A 15,663-nucleotide genomic window follows, 5' to 3' on the forward strand; every position below is an offset into this window, starting at 1 on the left:
CCATCTCTTGAGGTGAGCATATGTCTTCTCTTCCTTCACCTATGCATGTGGTGAATGAAATTACTAAATCTTTAACGTTCACTCAAATTTGTATGCCTACAATAAAATGCCTTGATCATGGCATGTTACGTGGTTTATCCTTTGCTGGATTTCCTTTGCTGGCATCTTACGTAGGGTTTTGCATCTCAGTTACTGAGTGTGCTTGTCCTCTAACTCTTCTTCTACCTTCCTTCTCTAATTTGTTATCATTTTTAAACTAGCCTTAAGGATCAAGTTAGGGGAGTATCTCATGGTTTTCTAATCTCTGTTGACTATGTACAAGATTAAAATGACTGTTTCTTGCATGTTTGCTGGAACCTGACTGGAAACGATCTAGGTCTGCCGTTTTCTTTGTAGGGAGATCTTGAACTACTGACCCATTTTATTTAGTGGTTAAAGGCATCTTCTGGTGCTAATTTACTTAGAAAAAATTCTGATGCATGTTCTAGGTTGCTCGAATCTCATCTTCAAATATTGATTATCAGGGCTTGTAGCCTCATGGAAGGCAATTCATCAATCCCAGATTTCCCCAAAGTCAGGCTCTGCAACTCTTCCCGGTACCAAATTCCCTCATTTAAGACTTATTTGCAAAGAGACAACAGTATGCTATCTGCGCAGTTGTTTATCCACAACCTTCTTGAGTCCATAATGTGAGGATATAGTCTTCTAATACTTTTTTTGTAATTGTTCTCTTTCTTATTTTTTTTTTTTTCCTTTTTTCACTGCCAATACCCCTGCCCCCCGCCAGTCTAGTAGTTTTAAAGTTGTGCGTTTCAGGTTCAAGTCTGTAATCCAACTGAGCTTCTGTGTGTGCTGCATGTGTGCATCAAAAGAACACGCTTCTAGAAGCAGAAAGCAGGCAGTGCGACTGTTGGGTGGTTGGCGGGGGAGGGGGAGGGGAGCTGCTGCTCAGAGAGGGCGCCCGAGGGAGGCAGGAGATGCCGGGCTGCCCGCCGCAAGCCCGCAGGCTCCAAGGAGGCGGAACCCACGTGCACCATGAGCCTTTTGAGACAGGCCCAAGCCCACCCAGCTGGGTGCTAACCTCGCATCCGCCAGGCTTGCAGGTTCCACCAGGACTAGGGGAAGCCTAAGGCCAAGGAGGGCAAGGTCTAGGGTCTGGACCTGAGAACTGGTTCTGCCACTTGTGATCGCAGCGCTTATGCTGGAAAGGAGGGCAGGAAGCATATCGCAACGTGTGTCCGGACGATGACCCAGAACGGGGGAGTTGTGGTCACCCACGGACTCTGGGTCTGCATATGGAGGCCCCCAGGGTGCAATTCCAGGAGCAGAAGGCAAAGCCACAGAGGCCAAAGTGCACCTCGCCAATGCTTCCCAGGGGCATTTCCCCAAATATGGGGAGCAGTCCCTCCTCTGGGCTAGGGACTTTGTTTCCTCCATTGTCATCACTGACTGTGAGCAGACTCTAGTCTATGCAGACTAATGAGGAGTTATCAAAATGAGCTCCAAACTCCGGATTTGAGTTAAGGATCATAAATTAACACAGAGAAATATGACTTTAGCAATAAGTGACTGTTTGAAGCCCAAGTTGCCTTAAAACACGGAATTTCAGTCTTTCAGCTCCTCTGCTAATCTAGTGACTAAGAACAGGATCTCACTGGAGCTCAAAGATGTGGGGCACTGGGAATACTCTGGGTCTGTCTGCTCACGGCTGATTGCCTGATCCCAGTTTTATTATACAGCTTAAATACAGACCAGAAGAGGAGTTTGGGGCTTGACACCTGACATCTTAACACCAGTTCCTGTTTCTTGAGGAAGGAAGAGGTAAAATAAATCAGCATTTACTGTGTCCTTCTCCATCCCCGGAAGTCTTCATGAAGACCCTCTCAGGTAAGGATTGACAGGGAGTAGCTTGGTTTACTATTCGACTTTGTCCTTCAGTCACTTTGTTTATGTCCTGCATGTAAACTATTATGCATTGACAGAAGCATTCTAATTCTTATGCAGAATGACTAGACCTGCTGCAGAATGACTATATTGTGCCTCCCTTGGGCACCCCTGTCTGCGCAGCACCCCCCACCCCCAACTGCCCAACCGCCTCTCTCCTGGCATTCTGCTTCTAGAAGCATGTTCTTTTGATGCAGAGATGCAGCACACACAGAATCCCAGCTGGATTACAGACTTGAACCTGAAGACCTTATGCAGAATGACTATTTATGAACCCCTAAGCTTAGTACTAAAGCAGGTACTTACTCCTCAGAGAAGGCCCTGGGGGAGGTTGATACATGCATTCCCCAGTGCTCCTGCTGCTCTAGAAGTGCCTGAAATGCCTCTCTGGGAAAGGCCTTCAGATTAGCCTCATGGCCCACGTGGGAATTCAGGCCTATTTTTCTGTTAGAACATCTCATTTCGCTCTGAAAATTTTATTATCCAGTTTATTCACCAGACATGAGTACAGACATCTCATATTTTCAAAATAATCCCATTCTCTAATACTAATTTGCCACCAAGAGTATATTCCAAAGTGTTTGCAATAGGCTAGAAAGTCTTTCCAAAGAGGGGAGTCCTGCACCATGTTGTGCAGTGACAGCAGGGTTGGCATAATATGTTTACCCAGATACCTACCACTTTTTAAAAATTTTTTATTGTGCTTTATTTGAAACTTTACAGAGCAAATTACTTTCTTGTTCAGCCATTTATACACAATTGTTTCGTGACATTGGTGGCAATATTCATGATGTGTCCATATTCTCTTCTATGCTCCGGTTCCCCGTTTCCATCCGCCATGATTCCTGTTCCGTCCTGCCCTCTTTTCTGTGCTTTTGGGCAGGTTTTGTACTTTTGGTCTCATACACACGATTGAACTAAGAAACACTTTCTTCACGTGTGTTATTGTTTGTTTTATAGACCTGTCTAATCTTTGGCTGATCGGCAAACTTCAGAAGGTACTTTCGACTTTGTTGCTTTCCATAACTCCTGAATTCCAAGTCTACCACCTGAAGAACTTCCTTAGTGTTTCATTTAGAACAAGTCTGGTGGCGATGAATTCTCTTAAGCGTCCTTCACCTGAGAATGTCAATATTTTTCCTTTACTCATGAAAGAAGTAACAGCCTATAGAACACTGGGTTAATGTTTCTTTTCTTTCAGTGTTGAAAAAATGTTGTTTTCACAGCCTTTTGGCCTCCATGGCTACAGATGATGAATACAGAGTCATTCCAATTGTTTCTCCTGTGTGAAATGAGTTGTTTTCTCTCTAGCTTCTTTGAAGATATTTTCTTGGTCCTTGTTATTCCACAATTGACAGTGAGGCATTTGGGCGTAAAATTATGTGAGTTTAACTTGCTGGAGTTTGCATAGCTTCTTGAATCTGTAAGTTTATGTCTTTCAACAAATTGGGAAAGTGTTCAGCCAGTATTTCTTCAGATACTTTTTTCTACACCACATATTTTCTCTACACCTTATGGAATTCCAATAAATAAATGTTAGATATTTTTGGATTTTTTTGAGGCTCTGTTCATTTTCTTTTCAATATTTGTCCTCTGTTTTCAGATTGGATATTTTCAACTGAACTATTTTCATCTCATTGATCCTTTTGTCTGTCAACAGCATTCCGCTGATCAAGTGAATTTTTTATCTCTATTTTTCCTGTCTAAAATTTTCATTTGTGAATGGTTTCTATGTATTTTTCTATTTTTCTAAGGTGTGCCTGTTACTTCTTTGAGCGTGGTTAAAGTAGCTTTTTAAAGTTTTTGTCTATGATTCCAAGACTATGTCTTACTTCAATCTTACAGAAAATGTTGATGTTGTTTGTTTTAGCAATCACTTGACCCAGTTATGTTCAGGCTGCAGGTTCTTTCCCAACTTCTGGATGCTGTGGCTCAGATGTCAGTTCAGATTTTGAAGACTTTGCAATGATATTTGGATGTAATCTATGGGAGTGTCACTCAGTCTGGGACCTTGTTGGTGTTCTAACCCATAATGCAGTTCTCAAAGGATTGATCTACTTCTTGGGGTCAGAGCAAAGCATATGCAACTATGGGAGTGGAGGGGGGTATGAAAAACAACTTTATGGTATCCCTCTCTTGAGCCCCCTGGTCTCTGTCTCTCTGAGGCTCTCTGATGTCTGAGCAGCTACCTTCCTGGTCCACTGGCAAGAATGTTGGGGCTTTAATCTCTTCATTCTGCCGTGCAATTAAGTGACTGGGTCTGCCTATGAGGCCAAATAACGGTAAGATGGAGAAAATGTAACAGAGATTCCTCTATATTATTTGGTCCTTATATACTTAGGTCAGAGAGAAGGCACACTGTTTCTGGTGATACTTCCAAACAGGTATGGAGAAAAAGGCATTAACAGGTCGATAGCTGCATACTAGGTGTTACGGATTAAACTCTGTCTTCCCAAAATGTATATATCAGCTTGAATAGGCCATGCTTCCCAGTATTGTGCGATTATCCACCATTTTGTCAGCTGGTGTGATTTTCCAATGTATTGTAAATCCTACCTCTATGATGTTAATGAGCGAAGATTTGAAGCAGTTATGTTAAGGAGGCAGGGCTCAATCTACAAGATTAAGTTGTGTTTTAAGTCAGTCTCTTTTGAGATATAAAAGAGAAAAGAGCAGAGAGACAGGGGGACCTCAGTAGCACCAAGAAAGAAGTGTCAGGAGCAGTGCATACTTTGGACCTAGGGTCCCTGTGCTGAGAACCTTCTTGTCCAGGGGAAGATTGGTGACAACGACCTTCCCCTAGGAGTGACAGAGAGAAAAAGTCTTCCCCTGGAATTGGCACCCTGAATTTGGACTTATAGAGCCTCCTGGACTGTGCGGGAATAATTTTCTTTGTTAAAGTCATCCATTTGTGGTATTTCTGTTACAGGAGCACTAGATATCTAAGACACTAGGTACCAGGAGATGTCCATTTCCCAGCTCTTTCACTCCCAGGGCCACTATGACTAAGTAGCCATTGCCATAAATCCATGTGAGCAGACTATTCTGATTACTGCTTTGACTCTACTGTCTGTTATGGTAACCACACACACCTTGTCTTTGTTGATTGAGTGCCACCACTTGGCTGCTACCACCACGGGGTCCAGTCAACTGCATTGTAGTTAGGTGTCTTAATTCAGTTAGGGCAGTTCTCACTGTGGACTCTTACTTACATAAAATAGCAACCACAGAAGTCTTCAATAATGCTGGGGCTTGCTTCCCAAATTTGTACCTCACCGCTATGGTACAAAGAGAGCCCTCTGGGCACTCCGTGTGTGGATCTGTGGGTCCAGCCTAATAAATCCATTCTAACCTGCCAGTTTCCCTCAGCCTTTGGTTACCTTCTCCTACAGTATACAATGGCAGATCTGCCATTTCCACTTGATTTATTGTAGGCCACCACTTAATCCATGCTTCAGTAAACCAACCAAATAAACTATGAGATCCTTTTCTAACCTCTGAAGCTGAAACACTGAATGAAGAATCTATGCTTCCTGGGTCTATATCAATAAACTCAGACTAATCCACCTTTATGTCGCTTGCACCATTATCCCACACCCATAATAGCCATTCCCACACATATTCACCAGGTTTCTGTATGTATGTATGTATGTATTAGAAAAATCAAGCAGTTCTTTTGGAGTTTAGCATACTTTCTCCTGGGTCACACTTCATAGTTCACCTTTTGGGGCTTGTTGGGACTGAAGTCTAGGTATAGGTCTAGAAGCAAAAATGGGCAGTGGCAGTGGGATGTTCAGCCGTGTCTTATAAGACATCTGCCTAAGGTGATGCCCCAGGCAATGCCCCAGATACCACCCCAGGAGATAACTCAAACAAGACACTTCAGGCACAGCTGAGGGTAATCTCATTAGATGGAGGTGGAAGGGATAATTGTTTTACTGGGAAGGGTGCCTTAGCAGGCAAAGTTAGAGAATCTCTTCAGATGGGAGTAAGAGGTCTGGTTCTGTTAGGAAGAGCGATTCAACAGAAATTGGAGGTTCATTGTCCCCCGCTTCCTGACTGTCTGCCCATATGTCCTCATCCCAAGTTTCAGGATCCCATTTCTTCCCAATCAGTGCCCTCACTCTAACTTCAGACACCATTTGAGGCTGGATATTCAACTGGCGCTTTAATTCAGTCACTCTTATGATAAGAATCTGAGTTTATTTTTGGCAGCATTAGCCTTGTTACTATAAGAAATATGGTTTTCTTTCTGGGCACAAGTGGCAGCTTTCAGATCTTGTATGTGGTGCTTCAGCTTTGAGCCCATTTCTTTCATTCACCAGTGTGACTAGCAAAAGCAGGACTAACCAAGCAGCTTCCTTATTATTCTTATTCTGACAAAATTATAGAAAAGTATCAAATATGTAATCAGGCAGAGCCTTGTCTCTCACAAATATTTGATCCAGTGGTAGTAGTATTTTGCGTATTTCTATTGTCACCTCCCACCATGGATTAGCAATAGCCTGTTTACTACTGGAGACAGTCATCAGTGCCTTTAAGACTAGCCAGACTTGAGAATCAATTCAGAAAACTCATCCTTAAGATTTGGTTCCTCTAGAACCACTGTAGGTACCAAATGTCTTAGCCTGGGATCTCTAGAGATGCAAAACTAGTGAAGAGAATATATATATATATATATGGAAACCCTAGTCGCATAATGGTTAATAGCTATAGCTGCTAACCAAAAGGTTAGCAGTTCGAATCCACCAGGCGCTCCTTGGGAACTCTGTGGGGCAGTTCTACTTTGTCCTGTAGGGTCACTATGAGTTGGAAACGACTCGATGGCAATATATACACACACACACATACACACATACATATATATATGCATACATATGTTAGTTGTGGCTGTTAGATGCCATCGATCCTGTGTAAAACAGAATGAAACACCGCCTGATCCTGAACCATCCTCACAATCATTGCTATGTTTGAGCCCATTCTTGCAGCCAGTGTGTCAGTTCATGTTGTTGAGCGCCTTCCTCTTTTTTTCTGACCCTCAGCTTTTCCAAGCATGATGAGCCTCTCCTGGGACAGGTCCCTCCTGAAAATATGTCCAAGGCACGTGAAACGAAGTCTCGCCATCCTTGCTTCTAAGGTGCATTCTTGGTGTACTTCTTCCAAGATGGTTTTGTTTATTCCTCTGGCAGTCCATGGTACATTCAGTATTCTTTGCCAACACCATATTTTAAATGAATCAGTTCTTCGGTTTTCCGTATTCATTGTCTAACTTGCTCAAGCATGTGAGGTGATAGAAAATATCATGGCTTTGCTCAGGCACACCTTAGTCCTCAAAGTGACATCTTTCTTTCTCAACACTTTAAGGAGGTCTTTTGCAACAGATTTGCCCAATGCAATACATTGTTTGAATTCTTGACTGCTGCTTCTGTAGGCATTGATTATGGATTCAAGTTAAATGAAATGCTTGATGACTTCAGTATTTTCTCTGTTTATCATGGTGTTGCTTACTGGTCCAGTTGTGAGAATTTTTGTTTTCTTTATGTTGAGGTGTAATCCATACTGAAGGCTGTAGTGGTTGCTCTTCATCAGTAACTGCTTCAAGTCCTCTTTACTTTCAGCAAGCAAGGTCGTATCAGCTGCATATCATAGGTTGTTAGTGAATCTTTCTCCAAAACTAATGCCATGTTCTTGTTCTTCGAAACCAGCTTCTCAGAATGTTTGCTCAGCATACAGATTGAGTAAGTATGGTGAAAGGATACCACCATGACACATAACTTTCTGATTTTAAACCACACAGTATCCCCTTGCCCTACTCAAATGACTGCCTCTTGGTCTACGTAGATATTCCGCATGAATACAGTTAAGTGTTCTGGAATTCCCATTCTTTGCTAAGCTATCCATAATTTGTCATGAGCCACACAGTTGAGTGTCCTTGTATAGGAAACAAAAACAGGTAAACATCTTACTGATATACTCTACTTTCAGCCAAGATCCATCAGACATCAGAAATGATATCCCACATTCCATGTCTTCCTCTGAATCCAGCTTGAATTTTTGGTAGTTGCCTGTCTGTGTACTGCTGCAACTGTTTTTAAATTATATTCAGCAAAATTTTTCTTGCGTGGGATGTTAATGACATTACATTGCTCGATAATTTCCGCATTGCGTTGGACCACCTCTCTTTGAAATGGGTACACATATAGATCTCTTTCAGTCATTTGGTCAGGTAGCTGTCTTCCAAATATATTGGAATAGTCAAGTGAGTGCCTCCAGCACTGCGTCCCTGTGTTGAAACATCTCATTTGGTACTCCATCAGTTCCTGGAGCCGTGTTTTTTGCCAATGCCTTCAGTGCAGCTTGGAGTTCTTCCTTCAGTACCATCAGCTCTTGATCCAATGCTACCTCCTGAAATGGTTGAATGTCGACCAATTCTTTTTGGTGTATTGAGTCTGTGTATTCCTTCCGTCTTCTTTTGATGTTTCCTGTGTTGTTCGATATTTTGCCCATAGAATCCTTCCTTCAGTATTGCACCTAGAGGCTTGAATATTTCCTTCAGTTCTTTCAGCTTGAGAAATGCCAGGTGTTTTCTTCCCTTTTGGTTTTCTAACTCCAGATCTGTTCACATTATTATTATCATACTTTGTCTTCTCCAGCTTCCCTTTCAGGTATTCTGTTGAGCTCTTTTACTTTATTTTTCCTTCCATTCTCTTTAGGTACTGTACATTCAAGAGCAAGATTCAGAGTCTCTTGTGACATCCTCTTTGGTCTTTGCTTTCTTTCCTGTCTTTCTAATGACTTTTTGTTTTTTTCATATATGATGTCCTTGTTATCATCCCACAACTAATCTGGTCTTCGATCATTAGTGTGCAGTGCATCAAATCTATTCTTGAGATGGTCTCTAAATTCAGGTTTGATATACTCAAGGGCATACTTTGACTCATGGACTTGTTTTAATTTTCTTCAGCTTCTACTTGAACGTGAATATGAGCAACTGATCATCTGTTCTGCAGTCAGCCCCTGGCCTGATTCTGACTCATGGTATTGACCTTCTCCATCATCACCTTCCACAAATTTGATTCCTATCTATTCTGCCTGGAATGGTTCACGAGTATAGTCACCATTTATGTTCCTGACGAAAGGTATGTGCAATGAATAAGTCATTGGTCTTGCCAAATTCTATCAGGTAAGCTTCATTGTCATTTCTATCATCAATACCTTATTTTCCAACTGCTGATTTGTCTGCTTTGTTTTCAACTTCGCATTCTAATTACGTAATTATCAGTACATCTTGATTGATGAATGCATCACGTTTGATCAGTTTCAAACTGCGGAACTTGGTAAAAACCTTCAACTTCTTCATCTTTCACATTCATAATTTGTGTGTAAATTTGAATAATAGTCTTATTAACTGGTCTTCCTGGTAGGCCTGTGAATATTATCCTATTGTTCGTAGTGTTCTACTTCAGAAAAGATCTTGAAATGTTCTTTTTATCGATGAATATGATGCCGTTCTCTTCAGTATCTCAATCCTGGCATAGTAGAACATATCATTGTCTAGTTTAAAAGGTCCAAAACCAAGCTATTTCAGCTAACTAATGCCTTGGATTACTGACCTTTATGCATTCCATTTCATTTTTGATGACTTCCAATTTCCCTAGATTCATACTTCCTTCATTCCACGTTCTGATTATTAAAGGATATTTGCATCAGTTTCTTCTCATTATGAGTTGTGCCCCATCAGGAAACGTCATTAAAGTGGGATCTACTTTGAGGAGGTAGCTCTTCCCCACTTGTATTTTGAGTGCCTTCCAACCTAAGGGGTTATCCTCTGTCATTCCATCAGACAGTGTTCCAGTACTATTTGTAAGATTTCACTGGCCAGTTGTTTTTAGAAATAGGTCACTAGGTCCTTTTTCCTAGTCTGTCTAAATCCAGAGCTCCACTCAAACCAGTCTACCATCAGTGAACCTGGTGGTATTTGAAATACCGGTGGCATAGCTTCTAACATCACAGCAACATGCAAGCCACCACACTACAACAAACTGACAGAAGAGTGGTGGGAGTTAAAAATGAGAAGAACCAAAAAGAGTGCTTCTTCCATGTCTGCTGATTTAGAGGATCCATGAAAAATTGTCAAGTGAAGAGTGATTCAGAGAAAAACATGGGTAGAATGTGACCTAATTTCCATAAAAACAAACAAATGAATGTACTTACACGTGTCCCGGCAAAAAGAAGTGTGTAAAAGGGTACATATGTATCTTTGGACACTGGACACTTTGGGGGAGCAGGTACAATATACTTATGTGGGGATGGCTCTTATTATCACTTCTGTATACAAATCTCTGTTGTTAAATGTGTTATAAGAATGTAAAACCTTTTAAAGTTTAATAACATCATACGTGTGTGTGTGTATTTGAAACATTTTTTTTTTACTATTTTATATATGTGTTTTTTAGTTATCTAGTGTGGCTATAGCAGAGATAGCACAAGTGGACGGCTTTAACAAACAGAAACTTATTCTCTCACAGTTTAAGAAGCAAGAAGTTTGAAGTCAGGGCGCCAGCTCTAAGAGAAAGCTTTCTCTCTTTGTGGCTCTGGGGGAAAGTCCTTGTCATCCATCTTCCCCTGGCCTAGGAAATTCTCAGCGCCTGGACGCTGGGTCAAAAGGACATGCTCCACTCCAGGCACTTCTTCCTTGGTGGTATGAGGTCCCTCTCATTTCTGCTCACTTTTCTCTTTGTATCTCAAAAGAGACTGACTCAAGACTCACCCTAATCCTGCAGATTGTGTCCTCCCTCATTAACCTAACTGCCTCTAATCCTGCCTCATTAACATCACAGAGGTTAGAATTTACAACACATAAGTAATCACATCAGATCACAAAATGCAGGACAACCACACAATACTGGGAATCATGGCCTGGCCAGGTTGACACACATTTTGGGGGACACTATTCAATCCATAACAATAGAGAAAACACTGTCTTCAATGCCAGATTCAGAGACTTTTATCCATCTATGAAGGGCAAACACAGAAATTGAACAAAATTCAGACCAGCGAATTATTACTTGCTCTTGTAACTAATGACTTCTTCTGGTCTCTATGCCTCGAAATGGCCAAAAAGAATTCTGAGGATTAATTCAGTTATTGCTAAAACATCTACTGAATTTGCATGTCTACAGGTAAGGAAGAATGCTTGACACCGTGTGTGATTCATTAAGTAACACAGGGACCCTTAGACTATTGTTCTCCTTCTCTGATATGCCACTATCACCTTCTCCCCTTGTTGCTCTCCTGAAAAACCCACACTTGTATATTCTAGGCTTTTTTTCAGGATTCAATTTGCAGGAAGTTAAAGATATATCTTTGAAAGATAAAGAAGACTTTGGCCACGTTGTCTTTAGACAGTCGAACTTCCCAGCCAACCTCTGTGCAGGATGGGAATTCACAATCCCTCCTACTCAGTACCTCTGAGCAGGACGGGATTTCTGTTTCATTATCAGGCGACTGTGGAATTCACCCCTCTTCAGAAAACTTACTTTCCTTTGCCTCAAACTGTCCCTCTCAGGATCTGTCACGGTCACTGTGAGAAATTCACATGGGCAGCCTGTATGGAAGTGCCCATCCTAGAGGCCCTGCCCTCCCTTCCTTGCTCCACAGGGCTTCCTCTGACACTTGGGGTCGCATCTCCCAGGGAGTACACACCTCTGGCACTTCCAGGGATTCCCAGGCCCTGGGATACTGTGGATGGGACTTGGAACTCAATCTGTTTCTTCCCATCCTCACCTTTGGTTATCTGTGTTCTGTCTTCACCAGATTTAGGAGGCCTTGTCTTCTCTTTGCTCGTTTCATCTCAGTCAGGCTTTTCTATTCCAACTCTCTGATCTCAGAACAGATCAGGTTAGACCACAGAAAAGAGAAAGACCAAGCAAACATCACTGATCTGTGCAGAAGCTGCTGAGAAGGGATTCGATTCTCATTGGTTTAGGGTTTTATGCCCACTGCTCACCGGCAGGCAGGTTCCCCCCAGAGTCTGGCTTCTGTCTGGTACCTTGTACTACAAAGAACTCAGTGACCAGACCACCTTCACAATCACACCTCCCTTAGAGCTATCTTTGCAGAGGCTCTTTGTCAGACTTCCATATCCCACTGAAATCCTATTTCTCTTTCCTTACAAACATTATGCTCATTCTCAGGGCCCTGAGACCTCATCTGCAGATGAGTCTTGTCCTCTTCTCTCCTTGGCGGGGGAAGCTTTTGAGTGGACCTCATGTCTTCGGACAGCTATCCTGGGGCTTCTTCCACCCTGGTGCCGTAGGGCTGCATCTCTCTTTGTACTAGAAGGGGTGTGGAAGGGGCACAAGGCTAAAAGAGGATGGATTTTCCAGGTGAGGTGGGTTTAAGAAGCTTGAATGAACTTCTTCCCTGAAGAGTGCATATTTTGCAGTCCAGACATCCTGCTTCTCTCAGTCTAAGGGTCCTAGCACGTCTTCAGGTGCTTTCTCCTTTGACCCTGAGGCCATGCCTGCACCCTCTGCAGCCAGGTCTCCCACATGTGTAGCAGCACCAGTAGGTGTGGTAGCCTGTTCAGCCCCTGTCTCCTCCTCCAGATGCTCCTGGAGGTGCCTGGCTCTTCTTGCCAGGACTCCAGGATGCTGACCAGGGACTCAGTGTTGGTTAAAGGATGTCGGCCAGTGACCACGTGTCCTCATTTCCTTTGAAGGCTTAGGCTAGTTGCCTGGGCAGAAGACAGCCAAGGTCAGTCTGAGCCTAGACACCTAGTGACCGACCTGTGACACTGCAGCGAGTGATAGATGTTAATTTCCATACTCAGGTATCCGCAGGTGGTGGATTCAGAGTGGTCGGAGGAGAAGTGTAACTAGAGATAACACACTCATGAGGGCACGGGCCAAAGGTCAGGGAAAATAGCTGAGGTCGTGGAGCTCTAGCGGAGCCAGTCTAGGGCACAGGCCTCCCTCCTGTATGTGGCAAAGAGGCGATCCATGTGCCGCCTTCTGCAGACTCTGGACTGCTGGGGCCCTGGTTGTCCAGAATTCGGCCTTGTCTTTGGAGAAGTGACGCGCATGCAGTGTGCCACCGGGGGCTGTGGCCCAGCAGAAGCAAAATCTTGACAATGGGGGCTTCAGTTGACTTTGCCTGTGCTCTCCTTTGGCTGAGTGACATCGTGTGTTTCCTAGCAGGTGAAGGCATTCGTGGAGAGAGGCGATTTCCATGCGTGCAGCAAAGTGTGTGCTGAGATGATGAGTCGCTGGAGACCGGGGTGGACTCTTCAGACCCAGGATAGGCCTCTGGCAGGTATGTGTCAATGTTTTCTGCCCATGGCACTCACCCTGGTATTTGCATAGAATGTCGTCAGCGGAATTAGTAGTCTCCGGAGAGGCTGCCACATGTCAACAAGCTTCACCTGGCCAGAGTACACCCGTGATGTAGCTCCCCAATCAGTCACCTTCCCCCTTTGCTCTTTCGTCTCTAGGCACTCTATCAGGCACTCCAAGCTGTGAAGTGACTCAGGGAGAGAAGGAAGAGATTTCAGAGAATGAACACATACAGAGAGAGAGGCAAGAGATGCTGAGTGAGGATGTCTTGCGTACTGATATCCTGAGGAAAGTGGGAAAATTGGACCCTGGCCTGCTCTGCCAATGCCGTGAAGCAGTCCGCACCAGGGGCTCCCTTGTGCCTGCGTAGCCTTTCCCAGGGTGTGCTCAAATCCTGTGGCCACTAGGTGTCCTAGGTCACAATGGAGGACCCTGTGTCATCTGCCTGGTGGACTGGATCTCTGCCATTGGCTGAGTCTTGTCACCAGGCCCATCATAAGCTCTGCCCACTCTTCCGGTGGGGAGACTCTCTCCATGGTGATGGCAAAGAAACCTTAGTCCCGCCCACCTGGCCTTGACTTCACCTACCTGGCCTGCTGACCCTCACTCAGACCTCTGTGTCGATCAAAATGAATGTTCACCAGTTGCCCGGTGTCAGCATCTGGTATAAAGGATTCGGGACCTTGCCTGAGGCAGAAGGCAGCCTAGGTCTGCGGGTACCTGGAAGTCTAGTGACTTGTGACGCTGCTGCCAGTGAGAAATGGTGACTCCCATACTCACATATCCCCTGGTGGCAGAATGATAGTGATGGGTGGAGAAACATGGTTCCGGAGCACACGTTCAGTCGGGCACCGGCCAAATGCCACGGCCAGGAGTGGACGTTGTGGAGCTGCATGGCGAGCCAGTGAAGGGCCCAAGGATTTCTCCAATGAGGCAAAATGCAGATCAAGCCAAGGAACATAAAGATAAAGCAGCTGAAGAAATTAAAAAGGTTACTCAAGAACATAGTTAAAAATTTAATAAGCTGCAAGAAACCATAGAGAGACTGCAATCAGAGATTCAGAAGATTAACAATAAAATTACAGAGTTAGAAAACTCAATAGAAAGTAAGAAGAGCACAACTGAGGAATTGGAAGGCAGAATTACTGAGATTGAAGGTGAAACTCTTGGGACTAATATATTTGAAGAGAAAGCAGATAAAAGAAATTTAAATGAAGAAATCCAAAGAATCATATGGGACTTTATCAAGAGAAATAACTATGAGTGATTTCAGTACCAGAACAGGGAGGGCTAACAGAAAATACAAAGGGAACTGTTGAAGATTTGTTGGCAGAAAACTTCCATGATATCATGAAAGATGCTCATCGAATTCCACATAAGGTAGATCTCAAAAGAAAGTGACCGAGACACATAATAATCAAACTTGCCAAAATCAAATATAAAGAGAATTTTAAGAGAGGCTAGGGATAAAGGAAGTCACCAACAAAGGAGAGTAAATAATAAAAAACTTGGACTACTCAGCAGAAATCATGCAGGCAAGAAGGCAAAGGGATGACTTACACAAAATATTGAAGGAAAAAAATTGCCAGCCAGGAATCAAACCATAACCCTGGCCCTCTGGCCTTCGGGCCCTCTGGCCTTAGCCCTCTAACTCTAGCCCCTAAGCCCTGAGCCCCAAAGCCCCTAAGACCCTAAGCCCTTAGGTCCTAACCCCCAAGGCCCTAAACCCTAACCCTAACCCAAACCCTAACCCCTATAGCCTAAACTCTACAACCTAAACACCTACACCCCAAAACACTACACATCAAAACCCTACACACTAAACCCTATACTCTAAGCCTCAAACCCTAAACCCAAACCTCAAATTCCAAACCCTAAACCTAACCGTAAACCCTAAACCCTAACACCTAACCCTAACCCCTAACCACCCTAACCCTAATGACCCTAACCCTAACCCTCGAACCCTAACCCTCTAACGCTAACATGAAACCCTAATCCGAAACCCTAACCCTCTAACTCTAACCTCTAACCCTCTAACCCTAGCCCTAATCCTAACCCCAACCTCCAAACCTAACCCCAAACCCTAAACCTCAAATCCCTAGCCCTAAACCTAAGAATGAGCCTAAGCCTAACCCTATCACTTAACTCTAAACCCTAAACCATAACACTTAAAACCCTAACACGCAAAACCCTAACACCCTTAGCCCTAACACATTTAACCCTAACACCCTAAACGCCACAACCCTAAACACTAACACCCTTAACCCCAACCCCTAACCCCTAAACCCTAAACTTAAACACTAAACCGTCTAACCCTCTAACCCTAATACCCTAAACCCTAACCCCAGCCCCCAGCCTTAACGCTCACTCTAAGCCTTAAACC

At 43.6% G+C, this 15,663-nt stretch overlaps 1 long non-coding RNA gene across 1 annotated transcript; it reads left to right on the forward strand.

Annotated features, from left to right (window-relative positions):
- Positions 1-1,384: 1,384 nt before the first annotated feature.
- LOC135229553 (uncharacterized) lies at positions 1,385-15,447 on the forward strand. Its single transcript, XR_010320238.1, has 4 exons — positions 1,385-1,887; positions 8,909-9,083; positions 13,143-13,260; positions 13,439-15,447. It is a non-coding gene; the product is annotated as an uncharacterized LOC135229553 (long non-coding RNA).
- The last annotated feature ends 216 nt before the right edge of the window (positions 15,448-15,663 follow it).

The sequence above is a fragment of the Loxodonta africana genome, unplaced genomic scaffold (assembly GCF_030014295.1).
Source record: "Loxodonta africana isolate mLoxAfr1 unplaced genomic scaffold, mLoxAfr1.hap2 scaffold_371, whole genome shotgun sequence".
NCBI classification, from domain to species: domain Eukaryota; kingdom Metazoa; phylum Chordata; class Mammalia; order Proboscidea; family Elephantidae; genus Loxodonta; species Loxodonta africana.